This window comes from Microcaecilia unicolor, chromosome 4 (assembly GCF_901765095.1).
Source record: "Microcaecilia unicolor chromosome 4, aMicUni1.1, whole genome shotgun sequence".
NCBI lineage: Eukaryota > Metazoa > Chordata > Amphibia > Gymnophiona > Siphonopidae > Microcaecilia > Microcaecilia unicolor.
In genome coordinates this window covers 282,911,468-282,931,667 of record NC_044034.1, presented here as the reverse complement: position 1 = coordinate 282,931,667, position 20,200 = coordinate 282,911,468, and positions in this window count along the sequence as shown.

Below are 20,200 nucleotides of genomic sequence, written 5' to 3'. Positions count from 1 at the left end.
TGTCTCATGGTGGTGTTAATTACTTATTCTTTGACCATAAACAGCTCAATGATTGTCTTGTTTCCAGAGAATCTAGTGTAATTTAAAGAACTTTTTCAGATGTCCTTAACCAGCTGCTGCCCATCCTCTAAGGGTCCTCTCTGAAAAGATTTTGTTTACTTAGATTTTGCTCACACCTCTTTTCAGTAGTAGCTCAAGGTGAGTTATATTCAGGTACACCAGGAATTTCCCTGTCCCTGGAGGGCTCACAATCTAAGTTTGTACCTGAGGCAATGAGGGTTAAGTGACTTGCCCACGATCAAAAGAAGCAGGAATGGAATTGGAACCAGCAGAGGCATAGCCAGACCACAGCAGGGGGGGGGGGGAGGGGGTCCAGAGCCCGAGGTGGGGGGGCACAATTTAGCCCGTCTCCACCAGCCGCTGACCCCCCATGCCACTTTCGATCCCCCCCTGCCACCACCAACCCCCACCGCCACTTTCAATCCTCCTACTGCCGCCGCCCCTCCCCTGTTGCCGCCGCTGCCAGGTACCTTTGCTGGTGAGGGTCCCCAACCAGCGCCTTTTCTGATCTGTTTCTGTGAGTCCTGACTCCTGACGTTCTGCATGCACGTCTGAACACAGTACCAAAAGTGAAGCCTCACCAATGACTGGTACAGGCAGTGGCGTACCAAGTGGGGGGCGGTGGGGGCGATCCGCCCGGGTGTCAGTGGGTGGGGGGGTGCTCCGTTGGTGCTGCAGACTGCAGTCAGCCCTCATCTCCTGCCTCCATCCTGTGCCTTTAAGAAAAATCTGAAAAGCGGCATTGCAGGCAGCGCTTCGCGTCTGCCCTGCCTGCTTGTAAAAGAAAGCAGCAAATCTCCTCATCGACGTCGCGACTCGCATTGGGTCTTCCCTCATGAGTTCCTGCCTGCCATGCTGCTTTTCAGATTTTTCTTAAAGGCACAGGATGGAGGCAGGAGACGAGGGCTGTCGTCTCTCGACGAAGGTGGTAGGTAGGTCGGGTTGGGGGGGGGCTTAGATGGGAGAGGAGGACTGGGGAGGGGGGTTTCAGATGGGAGAAGGGGACTGGGGAGGGGTGCCTCAGATGGGAGAAGGGGACTGGGGTGGGGGTCTCAGATGGGAGAAGAGGGGAGAAGGGGACTGGTGTGGGGAGGGGGGTCTCAGATGGGAGAAGGGGTGGGGTCAGATGGGAGAAGAGGGGAGAAGGGGACTGGTGTGGGGAGGGGGTCTCAGATGGGAGAAGAGGTGAGAAGGGGACTGGGGTGGGGAGAAGGGGGGTGGGGGGTCTCAGATGGGAGAAGGGGATGTGGGGAGGGGGGTCTCAGATGGGAGAAGGGGACTGGGGTGGGGAGGAGGTCTCAGATGGGAGAAGAGGGGAGAAGGGGACTGGGGTGGGGAGAAGGGGGTGGGGTCTCAGATGGGAGAAGAGGGGAGAAGGGGACGGGTGGGGAGAAGGGGGTGGGGAAGGGGCCATGCAAGAAAATGGGAGCTATGCCTGGGGTTGGTGGGAAAATGGGTCTGGGGCTGAAAAGGGGTCCTTAATGCAAGGCATGTGGATGAAGGGGGCTGGAACTGGGGGCTGAAAAGGAGGTGGGATAAGGGGGCTAGTACTGGAACTGGGGGCTGAAAAGGGGCAAGGGCTGAAACTTGGGGGACTGGGGGCTGAAAAGGGGACAGGGAGAAGTGGCTGGGGCTGAAGCTCGGGACTGGTGAGAGAAATGGGCTGGGGCTGAAACTGCAGACTGGTGGGATAGTGGGGCTGAAAAGGGGGGGCAAGTGGGAGATGTGGGCTGGGGCTAGAACTAGGGGCAGGTGGGATAAGAGGGCTGGAACTGGGGGCTGAAAAAAGGGGCAGAGAGAAAGAGAGAGAGGGGACAGACGATGGATGGATGGATGGATGGGGGGGAGAGGGAGGGCAGACCCTGGATGGATGGGGGGGGAGGGGAGGACAGACCCTGGATGGATGGGGGTGAGGGAGGGCAGACAGTGAATGGAAGGGGGAGAGAGAGAGGGCAGACAGTGAATGGAAGGGGCAGGGAGAGAGGGCAGACATTGGATGGAGGGGACAGCAGAGATGGCAGACACTGGATGGCAGAGAAAGAACGAAGACAGATGCTGGATGGAAGGAAGACAGTGAAAAGAAGATGAGGACAGCAGAAACCAGAGACAACAAACTATAAATAAAATATATATTTTTATTTTTTTTGCTTTAGGATAAAGTAGTATTGTAGCTGTGTTAATAAATGTTTATAATAGAACATGTAAGTAAGATAATCTTTTTATTGGACTAATTTTAATAAATTTTGACTAACTTTCGGTGAACAAAACCCCCTTCCTCAGGTCAGGATAGGACACTGTAACACACTATACTGTATTGACCTGAGGAAGAAGGTTTTGGCCTCTGACAGCTAAATGTATTAGTCCAATAAAATGGTATTTTATTTTCTGTATTTGTTTTATTTCTATTCGTTAATTTGTAAAGTGGTGATTGGTATTTGTTAGTTTTTTTCAAATTTACATCTGCTGTCTTTATATTTTGCACAGTACTAGGGGACATTTTCTGTTTCTGTGGTGTTGCATTGTATGCAGAGTCTGGCATCTTGGGGTTCAGTTTAATTTTTGTCTAAATAGAAAGCTTATGATTACTTGTTCTATAGTGGATTACGGTGTATCTGTGTTTGTGAAAAAGACATGACTTTCAATTGGCATTGACTGTGCAGGATTGACGATCTGTACTATTCTGTCTGGTTTCGTTTTACAATAGGTGAATTGATGTTCTAGTGCTCACTGTAGTGTTTAAGATGCTTTCTTTTTCCTTGTGTGACCGTAGAAATGATTGCTTATGGTATGGTAGAATTGCTGTATAGGTCCTGAGTGTTTTGTATTCTCGGTATGCCTAGTACTGGATTTTGGAGGGGGGTGTTAAAAATGACTAGCCCCGGGTGTCAACTACTCTAGGTACGCCACTGGTACAGGGGCATTAACACTTCATTTATTCTGGTGGTTATATCTCTTTCTATGCAGGCTTACATCCTTCTGGCTGTGGCTACCACCTTGTCACATTGAAGATTCCTCAGATACTATCTCCCAAAGTTCCTCTCTTGGTTCATGCACATCATCTCCATGCATATCTCCCTGTCCCTCATCCACCTGACTCTTCCTGGAATGCTTTGATGTTTCACTTATATATACTGCCATCTACCGACATTTGCTTATTTCCGATCTGACGAAGAAGGGCAACCTTCGAAAGCTAACCAAGAAATGTATTAAGTTATGTCCAATAAAAAAGGTATCATCTTATTTTCTTTTCCATGTTTTATTTTGTTTTATTTCTATTGATTACCTTTAAAAGTGGACTAACACGGCAGTGGCGTACCTAGGGTAGTTGACACCCGGGGCCGGTCATTTTTTAACCCCCCCCCCCCCCCCAGATCCAGTACTAGGCATGCCGAGAATACAAAACACTCAGGACCTATAGAGCAATTCTACCATACCATAAGCAGTCATTTCTACGAGTCATACAAGGAAAAGGAAAGCATCTTAAACACTACAGTGAGCACTAGAACATCAATTCACCTATTGTAAAACGAAACCAGACAGAATAGTACAGATCGTCAATCCTGCACAGTCAATGCCAACTGAAAGCCATGTTTTTTTTCACAAACACAGATACACCCTAATCCACTATAGAATAAGTAATCATAAACTTTCTATTTAGAGAAAATTTAAACTGAACCCCCAATGCCAGACTCTGCATACAATGCAACACCACAGAGACAGAAACTGTCCCCTAGTACTGTGCAAAATATAAAGACAGCAGATGTAAATTTGAAAAAAACTAACAAGTACCAATCACCACTTTACAAATTAACAAATAGAAATAAAACAAATATAGAAAGTAAAATAATACCATTTTATTGGACTAATACATTTAGCTTTCAGAGGCCAAAACCTCCGTCCTCGGGTCAGTACAGTATAGTGCTGTTACAGTATCCTATCCTGACCTGAGGAAGGGGGTTTTGTTCTCCGAAAGATAGTCAAAATGTATTAAAATTAGTCCAATAAAAAGATTACCTTATTTGCATGTTCTATTATAAACATTTAACACATCTACAATACTTTATCCTAAAGCAAAAAAAATAAAAAAAATATATTTTATTTACAGTTTATTGTCTCTGGTTTCTGCTTTCCTCATCTTCTTTTCACCGTCTTCCTTCCATCCAGCATCTGTCTTCACTCTCTCTCTCTCTCTCTCTCTCTGCCATCCAGTGTCTGCCCTCTCTGCCGTCCCTTCCATCCACTGCCTGCCCTTTCTCTCTGCCCCTTCAATCCACCATTTGCCCTCCCTCTCCCATCCATCCAGGGTCTGCCCTCCCTCTCGCTCCCCCTTCCATCTAGGATCTGTCCCCTCTCTCTCTCTCTGCCCCTTTTTTCAGCCCCCAGTTCCAGCCCCCTTCTCCCCTCTGAACACCCCCACCCCAGTCCCCTTCTCCCCTCTGAACACCCCCATCCCAGTCCCCTTCTCCCCTCCCCTTCTCTTCTCCCCTTCCCTGTCTGAGACCCCCACCCCAGTTCCCTTCTCTCCTCTGAACACCCCCATCCCAGTCCCTTCTCCCCTCCCCTTCCCTTCTCCCCTCTGAGATCCCCACCCCAGTCCCCTTCTCCCCTCCCCCTCCCCTGTCTGAGATCCCCACCCCAGTCCCCTTCTCCCCTCCCCTTTTCCCCTCTGAGACCCCCACCCCAGTCCCCTTCTCCCCTCTGAGATCCCCACCCCAGTCCCCTTCTCCCCTCCCCTGTCTGAGACCCCCACCCCAGTCCCCTTCTCCCCTCTGAACACCCCCACCCGAGTCCCTTTCGCCCCTCTCCTTCCCCACCTCAGTCCCGTTAAAACCGGCGAAGCAGCGTCGCAGGCAGCGCCTCGTGCCCTGCTTGTAAAAAAAAAAATCAAATCTCCTTCCGTCTCCTCGTCTTGACGTCGACTCGGGCCTTCCAATCAAATTGATTGGAAGGCCCAAGTCGACGTCAAGACGAGGAGGAGAAGGAAGGAGATTTGATTTTTTTTTTTTACAAGCAGGGCACGAGGGGCGCTGCCTGCGACGCTGCTTCACCGTTTTTTTTAATGTGCGGCGCCGCGGGAACGGCCACGGGAGGCGGCGTGAGCGGAGCACCCCCCACCCACTGGCACCCGGGGCGGACCGCCCCCACCGCCCCCCCCCTTGGTATGCCACTGTAACACGGCTACCACACCTCTCTGCACATCATCTAAAATTCTTTCTCCAACCTATAACCACCTATGGCTTCTTCCTGTTTAGGTGCCCAAATTTAAAAGCCTTGCGAATTAATTTGCAGAGGGGTGTGTGTCTGGGGTAAAGAATGGGCGTTTCTGTGCTAATCAGCTAGCACATCTACATTACCATAGATTAACTAATTAGTGCAGGATTAGCATGTGAGCCTTTATCACCTCCAAGAGAATTATCGGTAAGTGTTCATGTACTAATATTTTTAATGGCCACATGCTAATATCCAAATTGGCCTTTGTCTGACTGCAGTAAAAATAGCCTTAGCATGTGGGAAGGGCACACTGAGGCCACTTTTTTTCACAAATTTGTAAAAGGACCCCAAATAAGGCACATAGAGAGGAAGTACTGCCAGCCTACTGCTGTCATATCTAGCGCTACAAAAATAAATATATTTTTGTAGCGCTGGATATGACCGTGTGTACCCAGCGGTAATTGGGCAGTGCCACGTGCTGCCATTAGTGCCGGGTTAGCACTGGAACCCTTACCACCACCTCAATGGGTGACGGTAAGGGCTCCCCCCGAAATGGCCGCACATCCATTTCTTTAAAAAAAGAAAGAACTACCTCCATGGTGTGACCGCACCTTGAGTATTGTGTTCAATTCATGATAGCGGGGATGGGATGACTTCCCTATGAAGAAAGACTAAGGAGGCTAGGGCTTTTCAGCTTGGAGAAGAGATGGCTGAGGGGAGACATGATAGAGGTATATAAAATAATGAGTGGAGTGGAACAGGTGGATGTGAAGCGTCTGTTCACGCTTTCCAAAAATACTAGGACTAGGGGGCATGCGATGCAACTACAGTGTAGTAAATTTAAAACAAATCAGAGAAAATATTTCTTCACCTAACGCATAATTAAACTCTGGAATTCGTTGCCGGAGAACGTAGTGGTTAGCTTGGCAGAGTTTAAAAAGGGGTTAGACGGTTTCCTAAAGGACAAGTCCATAAACCACTACTAAATGGACTTGGGAAAAATCCACAATTCCAGGAATAATATGTATAGAATGTTTGTACGTTTGGGAAGCTTGCCAGGTGCCCTTGGCCTGGATTGGCCGCTGTCGTGGACAGGATGCTGGGCTCGATGGACCCTTGGTCTTTTCCCAGTGTGGCATTACTTATGTACTTATGTACCTTTTACCAGCTGCGATGAAAGGGGACCTCAGTGCGCGTCAAAAATGCGCGCTGACACCAGCGCAGGCTCCCTTTTGCCACAGCTTGGTAAAAGGGGCCCATAAATCTTTGAAAATGGGTTGTAAGCCCCAACTGGTACTATTTAGCATATTTGCAGACACATGAATAGGTAGCATGCCTGTATATAGGATGTAAGAAACTTTCCTTCTGCCAAGTTGACCTCAGAGGAAGGTCTAAGCTGACAGGGAAGTTTGGGGACAAAGATTGATTGTGCCAGGAAGTTGCATACAGGTGGGAATGTCTTGAAACTTAGGTTTGGGAAGACATATGGTATGGGGAAGGCAGTCTTGGTTATCAAGGTATGGGAGTTAGATTAAGGGATAAGAGGAAAGTTGATATTGGAGGACATTCTGGGGGTGGAAGGGGGGATCTCCTTGGAAACATTCGCCTTTTGACTTTGGGAAGGTTAGAATGGGGAAACTGAGATTTGTAGATAATGCGCCTGAAAATTCTTGTAAACTGCCCCAAAACTGTCTGGATAGTGCCAGGACACAGCAAGGGAAGAACAGGGGCATTGTAGCCAGCTATACTCAGCTTCTATTTGTATTATTAAGTGCTTTAAATTAGGACAGCTGAGCAATTAAACAGTACATATATTTAGCTACTTCTACAGACAGTGGTGTTGAATCTATGTAAAGTATTTAAAGCTGCAGCTAGCATTTAAAAAAAGTGCTATCAGAGGGTTTAAATATTAACCCATTAGTTTATATATGTGGAGGGGCATTTATGAAAAGGATGTCCATCATTTGATTTGGACGTCCTCCCAAAACGTCCCGATCCAGGGGCGGGGAAACCCATATTTCATTTCAATAATATGGTCAGGGACGTCCAAATCCTGAAATTTGGTCATCCTTAGAGATGGTCGTTCCTGAGCCTGCCATGAGTGGGAAAGCGCGGGGTACAAATGTAACAAAAAAAAAAAAATAGACATGTCCATCTCAGAAATGACCAAATGCAAGCCATTTGGTCGTGGGAGGAGCCAGCATTTCTAGTGCACTGGTCCCCCTGACATGCCAGGACACCAACCAGGTACCCTAGGGGGCACTGCAATGGACTTCATAAATTGCTCCCAGGTACATAGCTCCCCTTACCTTGTGTGCTGAGCCCCTCAACCTCCCCCCCCCAAAACCCACTACCTTCAACTGTACACCACAACCATAGCCCTTACCGGTGAAGGGGAGCACCTAGATGTGGGTACAGTGGGTTTGTGGTGGGTTTTGGAGGACTCGCTGTTTCCTCCACAAACGTAACAGGGGTCTGCCTGCCTGAAGTGCACTGCACCCACTAAAACTGCTCCAGGGACCTGCATACTGTTGTCATGGAGCTAAGTATGGCATAGAGGCTGGCAATCAATATTTTGAGAGATATTTTTTGAGGGTGGGACAGGGTTAGTGACCACTGGGGGAGTAAGGGGAGGTCATCCCCAATTCTCTCCGGTGTTCATCTGGTCATTTCGGGCACCTTTTTGTGCCTTGGTTGTAAGAAAAACACGACTAGGTAAAGTTATCCAAGTGTTCGTCAAGAACGTCCTTGTTTCTTTCGATTATGGGTCAAGGATGTCCAAGTGTTAGGCACGCCCAAGTCCAGCCTTCGCTATGCCTCCAACATGCCCCTTTGAATTTTGGCTGTCTCTGCGACGGAAAGCAGTTGGGGACATCCAAAATTGGGTTTTGATTATACCAATTTGGACGACCTAGGGGAAGGACGTCCATCTTCCGATTTATGTCAAAAGATGGGCGTCCTTGTCTTTAAAAAATGAACCCAATAGTGTTCCCACTACACACTCCTTTGGCAAGTGTCATGCAGGATGTACTATGGATTATTGGTACAGCATTCTATAATGCTGAACTTTTTGTTAAAGCACTTTTACATGTGGTGCCAGGATATGCTGAAGGTAATGTGCCTTTTAAAATTTGATTTTTGTATCTTTAGTTAGTGCCATATTTTTAGACTGCTACAATTCACATACACATACCTACAGTAAATTTGTATTACTGAATCTATTTTTTAAATTGTATTTTTTTTATGTATTAATTATGTAAACTGCTTAGAGTTCCATATGTGGGGAATATGCAGGCTAACATTAGGATGCAAGGTAATGTGATGTATTTGTCTGCTCTTCATTTAAGTTCATCTGAGCTACCTTGAGTTTTTCCATATCCTCTATTAGGAAACCGCGATTTCCCAGTTCCAACAATATCCTTTGAAAATAATTCAAATCAATCATTTCCTGAGTGACTGTCAACTTTTCTCAAAAATCAATAGGGTGCTCACACCAGCCATCTTTCATTTCATTTTAAACATTTTTTGTGGTTTTTCATAAGTTTCAATATTTCTCTTTTTCTTTAATTGTACTTGCTAAAAATGAAATGGTGTACTTGTTTTCTCTCAGAACAGAAATTGCATCTATTGTCTTTCTTTTCAGAAACAGGTGTTTCTTCATAGTCAAAAAGTCTGGATGATTTGAAATGTTTCAAGGGCAGCCTAAGAACATAGCTTTCTGGAACACAGCAAGAGATTTTTGTCTATTTCTATAACAGCTAAAGATTTCATTCATTTTCCTTGTAAATGTTTAACTGCTATGGCTAAAGTGTGTTATATTTTTGTATCTTCTGAAATACATTTTCTTCTTTATTCTAAAAATTTGCTTTCATTTTAAGCTTCAAGTTGCATTTACAGAAGGGAATTAGTAGTTAACATATTTACCCTCAATGAATAAATGTTTGAACAGAGGACAGTTTTCTTTTTCCTTTTTAAAAGGGTAATTAATAGTGCTTGTTAAGGCAATAATGCAACATATTTGCCACTTAATGCACATTAAAGAAAACTATTGTGCATTATCCCACAGATTCTATATAGCATGCCTAGCATCAAAGCATATTCTATAACACTGGGTGTAACTTTCTAGGTGCCATATATTTATTTATTTATTTAGATTTTGCTCACACCTTTTTCAGTAGTAGTTCAAGGTGAGTTACATTCAGGTACTCTGGATATTTATCTGTCCCAGGAGGGCTCACAGTCTAAGTTGCCCAAGATCACAAGGAGCAGCAGTGGGATTTGAACTGGCTACCTCTGGATTGCAGGACCAGTGCTCTAACCACTAGGCCACTATGTATAGAATCTGGCTGTATATTACTGTCACACACAGTTTGTCACTGCTTACCTGTTAGAATCCCTGGTGATCTAGAGGTTCCAGGGTAGGAGCAACTCCCCAGTCCCTCCAGCCTCTGCTAGCTCTGAGTTCAAAAGGACTGTGGCAGCGTGGCTAGAGGCTGGCTGCATGACCTCACAAAAATGTGGCAGACACACAAGTTGAAGGTAAAAGTCAAAAGTACTTTATGTATACAAAAGGTGTTGTACTCAGCTCTGTTCCTTCACAGGCTAAGTCCTTTTAAGTAAAGTCTCTCTCGCTGTCAATATAGTCCCTGCCCTAGCCAGAACTGTAGTCCTCCTCCCTTCTCCAGCTCTTAGGAAACTTATGCCTCCGTGTGGGCGTGGCTTCCCAGCCCCTAGGTTCCTGGGACTTGTAGTTGGAATCCCGGGTATGAAACCTACCCATCTTGCTCCTCTTCTGGATCCCTTCTTCCCTGACCCTCAGGGGTTCCTCACAGTCCACATGTAAACCTACTTTATAATACACACCTATTTTCAAAGTAGTGCTTAGGTGGAATTCTGGCATATTCACGCACATGTACACACACACATACCCATTTATGTGCAAAACGGACCAGATTCTGTAAATGGCATCTAAAATGTAGGCATGTCAGAATAATATGTGTAGACTATTCCATAAACCATGTCTACAAGTAAGACACGATCTATAGAATAATAGCACAAAGGCCGGGGGGAACATGCGTACATTTAGGTGCAGCCATTTATGCCACTGAAAACCTGGTGTAAATACCTGTGCCTAAATGTATGCACATTCCCCCAAATTCTATAACAACATGGGTAAATTTGATTTAAAGTCCCCGACACACCTACATTCTTCCCATGGCCATGCCCCTTTTTCAGCTACACGCATTGGAATTTACAGGTGTCTCTTTTTAGAAAACGCCTACAAAGCACACGTAATTTCCAATTATTGCCAATTAGTGATAATTGGTTGTTATTTACCAGTCAACACTAATTGGCTTGTTACTCAATTGATTAGCATGCATAAATTGGTTGCGTACACAATTTAATATGTACTACTCGCCGCGCCTTATATAGAATCCGGCCCAAGATATGCAAAAAGATAGTGCCTTCTTTACAGACCACCATAGTGGCTACATTTTTCCATTTTCTGTATAATTTTCGACCCGTCTTCAGTCCACTTTAAATCCTATACCATTTTGGTCACACACATTTTAGCTTTATATTGACTTATATGTCCAAAATGTATCCATAACTAATTTTTAAGAAGAAGCCCTAATGCGATTGGTACATGCAAAGCTTTTGAATATTGGTCCTTGTTTACACAAATGTGGACTTTCCTTTTTAAAGTGCTGGCATTGATGTTTCTCTAAATTTGCCACCTCCTCTGTTTCACTTTCATCTGCTCCTCTATCCTTCCCCTGTCCTCTGCTCCACACTTCCTATAACATGCACTGTTCTTACAGCCCCATTTCATCCATCAGTTACCCTACTGCTCTGCAGCAAGTGTTAAAGCTTTATCCTTAACAAGTTTGAGCTAAATGTATTTTATGCATTACGGAAGAAAGCTTACTGCGTTATTTAGCATGTGCATAGTAACTTTTTTTTGTCTTGGTCATCTTATATTAAACATGTTTTGCTGTAGCAGTTGGATGGCATAATTCATTTTGAATTCATCAGATACTGTTCTTTCAGGATAGTGGCCCCAAATGTCCAGAATTGTATATGAACAAATGACTGGTAGCATTCATTAAAAAAAAACTGTTTAGAAGTAGAGGGGCCCTTTTACTAAGCTGTGTAACCATCTACGTGCGCCAAAGACGTGTCAATTCTGAGTTACTGCCTGGCTACCATGTGGCCCGGGCAGTAATTTAATTTTTGACGCACGTCCAATACATGAGTCAGAAAATATTTTTTTTCTGGCGTGCAGGCGGTAATTGGCATTTGGACGCGCATTGACCATTACCACCCGGTTAAAATGTGAGACCTTACCGCTAAGTCAATGGCTGGTGGTAAGGTCTCAGACCCAAAATGGATGTGCGCCAATTTTCATTTTGCTGCACGTCCGTTTTCGGTCCCCCAAAAAGGCATTTTTTACAGGTGTGCTGAAAAATGCTGCTGTATGCAGCCAAAACACACGCCTGTGCTACTGCAGGCCATTTTTCAGTGCACCTCAGTAAAAGGACCCCTGAGTGCTGCTCATGGACCTGCCTCTGGGTATCCTTTTGCCCAGCTGTTGAGATTTGAGGTTTTGCGCTATGCTTGATAATCTTTCTGCTCTAACTACCTTATCCTTTCTCTCCTTGAAGAAATACTTTTATTGTAAGCTTCTTCCCCCTTTATTCCTGTTTTCTTTCTTAGTTTATTTTCCTCACCTTCACTTTTCTGTTTTTAAACATTGTAAATTGCCCAGCTATTATGGTGATATGCAGTACAGCTAAACAAAAAAAACAAAACAAAACAACATTAACAGAAATGCATTTGCTGTGTCTGTAAAAACCATGGGGTAGGGACTGTCTCTTCTATTTATCTGTAAAGCTGCATACAGTTACTGGCAAAATAGAAATGTTAAATAATAGTTGTCACAGAGAAAGTATAAAAGCAGAAAAATGTCATAGAAAGCTATTTAACATGGTTAAGTTTTCTTCTAGTACCTTTTTCCTGAAAATATGCTTCTATAAATTTTATAATGTGCTGAGTTTAGAAAGTTCTTTTGATAACTAAATTTGAAACATTAAGAACAACTTAGATTTGGAAGACCATCCCAACCAATTATGCTTGAGAAAATAGTTTGCTGTGGAGTTTTGACTTCTTTTGCTGAAACTGAACTCTTTGATATGGATTCTATTATATCGTGAACCAGGCTTACTACCTGTCTGTTTAAATTCATGCCCATCACGGCTAATAAAATCTGCAAAAGCGGAGTTGTTGGAACCATTAAAGTTAATAGTCAGGAACTCATTTAATGAGGACAGCTTACCAACTTCATCGAAATGATCCATAACAGTCCATTGATTAAGAAACTCATACTGGACCCAATTATAGAATGTTTTTTAATATCTGGATTTTTTTTTGAGAAGCTTGTTGAAAAGGCTATAGCTGTTCAATAGAATCATTACTTAAATGAAAATAATATATTAGATCTATGTCAAGTGGAGTTCCAAGAGGGTTATAGTATAAAATTGGCCCTGCTATCTTTGATGGATAAGCTTCGCTATTAGTTGGACAGGGGTGATGACTTTTTAGTGATTTTATTAGACTTAAGAGCATCATTCAACATGATAAATTACAAGATTTTGCTACTTAGACTTCAATGCATAATGTAGGTGTGGAGAGCCTGCCCTTAAAAAGGCTTAATTCCTTTCTGACTGGAAAGAAACAAAAAGTCATGATAGATGACACCTTTATCCATTTGTTTCCTGAAATTTGGTGTTCCCAAGAGCTCCACCTTTGTTTACCTCTAAGAACCTGCATCAGACAAGCAGGGATTAATTTTCATGTTTATATAGATGATGCTTAAATTGATTAATCCCTTAGATAATAAAATATTAATAGATGTTTGGGAAGCACTTCGGAATGGAGGGGTTGAATAGATTAAAACTGAAGCTTCAAAAACAGAGGTGCAAGGGATTAAAAATATCAATTCAATTAACATGCCCCACGGTGATATAGGATGGGGTTAAACTTTCATGTGACCATGTGACACATAAGCAATGATCTCTCTAATTTTTGCTGGCCCATTTGTGCATGAAAACATATTGAACTAGATTATATATATTGCGCCTAAATATTACATGCAATAAAAAATTCTGCCTAGCCATATTCCACAAAACTTATGCATGGAATATAGAATATGCCTAAATCCAAGCATATGTGTAAATCTACGTGCGGTATGAGCATGTTATTTCAAGTGCTGCATTGCATAACCTGCAAGTGATATGCCTTTCAATTGCAATATTCTGCCTCATTATGTATGAGCTGGTGGCCAAAGTGGAGTGGAGGAATGGCCTAGTGGTTAGGGTGGTAGACTTCGGTCCTGGGGAACTGAGGAACTGAGTTTGATTCCCACTTCAGGCACAGGCAGCTCCTTGTGACTCTGGGCAAGTCACTTAACCCTCCATTGTCCCATGTAAGCCGCATTGAGCCTGCCATGAGTGGGAATGCGTGGGGTACAAATGTAACAAAATAAGTGCCACATAAATCCCATCATTGGCACCAAGCACCAAGGGGAAATGAGCACTATCATAGAAAGCTGTCATTGTTTCCTGCTGCTCAGCTTCACACATGGGGAAATGGATATATACGGTATCCCTTTTCAAGAAGGCCTCCAGAAACTGGCTAATGATATGGGAAGTAGCTGGCTGGCTGATCCCTCCTGTAGCTCCTAGTGGAGTCTGTAAGGTTTCAGTAGCCTGAAAGGCCAAGGCTGTGGTGACTCACACATGTACCAGGAGGGCATAGGGGCTCCGAGGGCATAGGGGCTCCAGGTTGTCCTGCAGCTCTGCAGCTCCTTACATAAATGTACTATGATCTCCCTATTAGATCTGAGCTGAGCCACACCTGTTAGGTCTAGGAACCTGGTCCTGAGCCTGTAAATTCGCTGCCCCTTCCCTCTTCCCCTCCCCCTCTCATGGTGGGCCTGCCCCCTCTGGACCATCAGCAAACGAAACTACACCACACATCTGCCATGACTGTGTTCTGCAGTCACCAACACACACATCAACCCACAAACATACAAACTATGGGACACCAGCAGGAACAGAAACGGAGACACACCAAAGACAAGTGGCTGCAGCACACACCCCCAACCTCCACCACATATTTATACAGACACCAAACCTTGCTACACACACAAAGAAACACACCAATACAGATATAGCTAAATTGTGCAGATCTGGGTAGAGGGTGTGTGACTATGGGCTGTGAGCCTCCCAGGAGAACCATTACTGCAACCACATGATACAGGGTACAAAGGAATAGCAGGTCAGGCACCTCACTGTGCTGTTTTGACCTATTACACTGTTATCATCCAGCTCTTCCCATCATACAGAACAAAATGTGACATTTGGAGAGGTCTGAGGACGTGAAAAGCATTGATCCATAACAGTCCTAGGGTTCTGGCTGCTGGTTTGTTGCTGGGGAGGGGGTGGGGGGAGGAATTGGCCTTTATCTGGTTGGTGTTTTTGCTTTGACTGTTGGCATTGTGGCTGTGTTATCTGTTATTGTTCAACAGACACTTCAGTTATTTAGAGGAAAATAGGAGATTGGAAAAAGCATATTTGTCCAGAATGTTCAGATATGATTACCCCATGCTACAGGAACAGGTCACTTCATAGGAGTAGCAATGTCTTGAAAAGAAATTCTAGGTCCAAAATGCCATAAATAAAATATGCCGCCATTTACATTATCCACCAAGGTGACAGACATGGACAGTTATGCCAAGGAAAGTTTGGCGTAATTATCAGCGCCTAGATCACCATGGAAAGCAAAAAAGGCCAATGCTGGATGAATAGAAGATGACATTTTGATGAGTTTAAGTAATACCTTCAAACCCCAAATGAAGTAGAATCCCTGAAGCAATTAAAAAAAATGAATCTCAAATCAGAACAGATGCTGATAAGATACATTGCATGGGAGTGGTAACATGCTGATAAGTATGTTTTTATTTGCATTAAAGATTAAAAATGTTTAAAGACATTAATTTGAAGAAGAATTTGGACCAACAATTGAAATTAGAAGCATTTTTGAGAAGTTAGAATAATTGTGTCGCAGTTTGCTCCCTCTTCCTGAGGTCACCTTTATATGTGAATTTAATACAAATATATTTTAGTGTTTTTGTTCTGGAGTTGGAAGTGGAATTGGGTTTTTATTGCACTTTATTTTACAAAGGTAACATAGGTGCTTATATGCCTTTATAAAATAAACACGTCAGAAGCAGTCCCAATAGTGCATAAATTCACAACTGTTCTGAGGCTGCTTTAAATGTTTGCAGATGCTCGATGCACACACGCATCAAAATTGCCTCCATTCCACCCACATTCTGTTCACTGGACTATATATACATATACAGGCACATGATTATTGGCTTGTATACTTACATGTGTATATACAGTAGGGATAGAAATTCATTTGCAATGATATCAGAAATATCAGTGGCATATCACATGTCATTGCATGCCATCAAATTAAAATGAGAAGAGAAACATGAAAATGTGTGTATTGTTTACCAATAATAGTGCACTATTTGCAAAGAAGGTGCCCATTTTGCATGCGTGAACTCTCTCATGCAAACAACCGTGCATGCACATATAGGGGTGAATTCTAAAAATGGTGCCTATAAAATTGGTGCCAAAAACCCCACTATTATATATAAGTTAGGCAAGTCTATAGAACAGCGCTTAAGTCCCAGGGGTCATGCTTAAATTTAGGCGCGCCCGTTTACACCAATGATAATGTGGTGCAAATATTTTGCATCTAAATTTAGGCACAGAGCCCCCCTTATTCTATAATTGCACGTGTAACCAAAAACCATGCCCATGGTCTGCCCTCAATGGTCCATGATCCTCCTAATTCCATGCCCCCTTTTTTGGGACATGCCAATTAAATCTAATTAGTGCCAATAATTGCTTGTTAAAAAGCTAATTAGCTCATGATTCAATTAAATTGTGCATGCAATTTTTTGTGATTTAAGGGGGTAGGGGATAATTCTCTGTAGGTTGCCTAAAGTTAGGTATGAGGATGGTGTACATCAAGCATGAATTCTTTAATGGCAGTTCCATGTAGAACTGCTGTTACAGAATACTAGTGTAAGTCCACATTTTCATACCTAACTTTAGGCACGATTATTTATGCCTGCTCGAAGACTGTGCACTCACTGACTTTGCTCCCACATTTCAAAAATGGCTGACCTAAAACAAATAAAACAAACCTTTCCCGAAAGGATATAGTCCAAGAAAACACAAAGGCAGGCGATCTGCAAAATCCACGATAGTCAACAAAACAGATCGATGAAAATTGTCCAAAATCAAAATTTATTCAGTTCAACAAGATTAAAATTGTATAACTAAACATCCGACATGGCCTGTTTCACCCTTTCAAGGGCTGCATCAGGGGCTATAAAAACTGTAGATAAACATATAAAGGAATGTTATTATTATTATTAACATTTGTATAGCGCTACCAGATGCACGCAGCGCTGAACACCTGACACAGAGAGACAGTCCCTGCTCGATAGAGCTTACAATCTAAAAATACAGACAGACAAGACAATTAAGGGCAAGAAAAGTACTAGGTGAGAAGGAACAAGGATAGGGGAATTGAGTAGTGGTTAGGAGCCAAAAGCAGTGGTGAAAAGGTGGGTTTTCAGCATAGATTTGAAAACAGGTAGAGATGGAGCTATGCGTACAGGCTCAGGAAGTCCATTCCAGGCATAAGGTGCCGCAAGGGAAAAGGAAAGAAGCCTGGAATTAGCAGTGGAGGAGAAGGGGGACGACAAGAGAGATTTGTTCAGCGAGTGGAGATTACAGGGAGGAATGTAGGGAGAGTTGAGAGTGGAGAGGTAATGGGGGGCTGCAGAATGGATGCATTTAAAGGTCAGTAAGAGAAGTTTGAACTGTACACGGAAGCGGACAGGGAGCCAGTGAATGTTAGTAATAATCATAAAACTACTCTATCCACAAACATTTAAATAATAAAACAAAATCAATAATTAAGAGATATAAAATTATAATCTGACAGTGCAATAATACAGAAACATACATATCATAATATAAAATCATACAGAGGTAAAATAAAGAGTTCACATACCCAAGAGATGTAAACCTATTATTGGTTAAGGAAAGGCATACAGTTAAAAACTCTAATCTATACTGTTCCAGATAAAAATCTTTAAGCAAAAAACAACCAAGCAACTCTAAGCTATAGCATTGCCAAATAAAACCATTACATGGAAATCTAGGTGTGATATATAGAATCCAGGGGTTGGTGTCTCCTATTTGGGAGGTGGCAAGTGGGCCAGCGCTAATTACAGAAGTTACAGCTTGCAGTATGTACCATGCAAAATGCCTTCTAATCCCCATTCCCCACCCATGCACTGCCTAATTATTGCCTTATACTCCCATTCCCCACCTAGGCCCTGCCTAATTACTGTCCCCTAACACCAAATGCCCTTAATGCATGGTTTTATATGAGGTAACTGTACAAATATTGCAAAATGTATTACTAAATGCTAATTAACTATGGGAGTCTTTTTCTAAGGCGCGCTCACGTTTTTGGCATGCGCTAAAATTGGGCATGCTCTAAACATTAGAGACACCCATAGGAATGCATAGGTGTCTCTAACGTTTAGCCGAGTCTATTTTTAGCGCATGCCAAAAACGTGCGCGTGCCTTAGTAAAAGACCCTCTAACACACTTTAGTAAAAGGACCCCCTTGTGTGGTAACAATCGTCTCAGTGTATGGGATAATTTATTGTGCCCCAATGCAAGAAATGCATGTATTTTAACGTATGTATAGCTGAAGTGATAAAGGATTGGCAACCAGCTTGGTCACAAAGATTAAATACACCATTCTGGTTTTAGAGTTTCTACTAAGTGTGACCATGAGGGTACTGAATTCTTTATGGAAAGAAACCAAGAGATGATAGATATTTCTTCCCCAGCCCGTGACCTTATTCTTTCCTCAGACTAAGTTTCTGCTATGTTTGATGGTATCTTGGAGCACTATCACGGCAGTACAGAATAAAGAGAAAAGACAGAACTCAAGGCCTAATGTTGTTTTAATTATGGTTGATGACCTTCATATCAGATATTGGATGTTGCAGGAACAAAACACTCTGTTCCCCCTCCTCCCCCCCCCCCCCCCCCCACACACACACATTCACACCTTTTCCTTTTTATTCAGCTGAAATAAAGGAAGCTGAAATTTAAAATAGTTGAACTAACAGCTCTAGTTCGATTTTCATGGTATGAAATAGTATTTTTTTTTTCCTTTTCTGCTGTAGAATGCTTATATTTGACCTTCATATTGCCTTTCATAATACCAAGGAAAAATTATATAAAGTAACTGTTCCTGCAGATATCTGCATCACAAACAAAAATCAATAAAGCCTAGATTAGGGTTGAAGAGGCATTGAAAGATGCTCAATGATTTTCTTTCACTTGAATTTTCAAATGTATTTGGTGAATTATAGGTAGAGTACAGAGAATTCTGCATTTTGGATTGTGGAATGCCAGGCCTTTATACCTTCATATATTTGCCATTTTTTTTTCATTCATTCAGGCACTAAACTGCATTTATAATAGAAATTTCTTTCTGTAAAAAAAAAAAAAGCTATGTCTGTATATTAGGTCTCATAAGAATAAAACCAATTGAAACAATTAATTTCATTCTACTAGGAGCTTTCTTTATGTAGGAAATTGGTTTATGTATCAAATAGGAGAATAAACATTTTTATACTCCCCCCCCCCCCACCCGTTTTACATAGGATATACATAGGAAAATTCAATTTGGGCCGCTTATAATTCCCCGAGCAGAGTCTTATGTATAAAAATGGACACAAATTCTATAAATGTCACAAAACAAATCAGCACTAAGCAATATTCTATGAACAGCACTCCGAGTTGGGCACTGTTTATAGAATAGTGCCTAGATCTGTACCTAAATTGTAGGCATGGGGATTTACACCAGCTGAAACCTGGTGTATACCCCATGCTTAAATTAGGCGCCAATCGGGTGTATTCTCTAACAGTGAAAATTCTTGCAATGCCATGACTTGGCCTTGCCCTGTACATGGCTACGCCCCCTTTTCAGATGCATGTATTGTTATAGAATACACCTAGCAAGATGAGCGCATAAATTCTAATTGTTGCTAATTGGTGCTAATTGATTATTAGCACCCAATTATTAGTGCTAATTTGTTCATTATTCAATTATATTGTGCACAGAATTTGGGCATATGCCCATATTTCTGTGTGCAATTTTGAGCACCATATATAGAATCCATAAGAATATATATAAGGATATAAGCAATTCCAAGTGTATTTGGCAACACATACGGTGGGGCCATTGATTTCACAAATTTACATGTCTTTAAAAAAAGGCATCATTCAAGGCTTAACATAAGAATAGCCATTCTGGATCAGACCAATGCTCTATCTATCCCAGTATCCTTCTTCCAGTAGTGGCCAATCCAGGTCACAAGTACCTGGCAGAAACCCAATTAATAGCAACATTCCATGCTACCAATCCCAGGGCAAGCAGTGGCTTCCTCTATGTCCATCTCAATAACAGACTATGGACTTTTCCTCCAGGAAATTGTCCAAACCTTTTTTAAACCCAGATACGCTAACCGCTGTTACCACATCCCCTGGCAAAGAGTTCCAGAGCTTAACTATTCTTTCAGTGAAAAAAATATTCCCTCCAATTTGTTTTAAAAGTAATTCCATGTAATTTCATTGAGTGTTCCTGGTCTTTGTACTTTTTGAAAGAGTGAAAAATCGATTCACTTCTACCAGTTCTACACCACTCAGTATTTTGTAGACCTCAATTATTCCCCCTCAGTCATCTCTTTTCC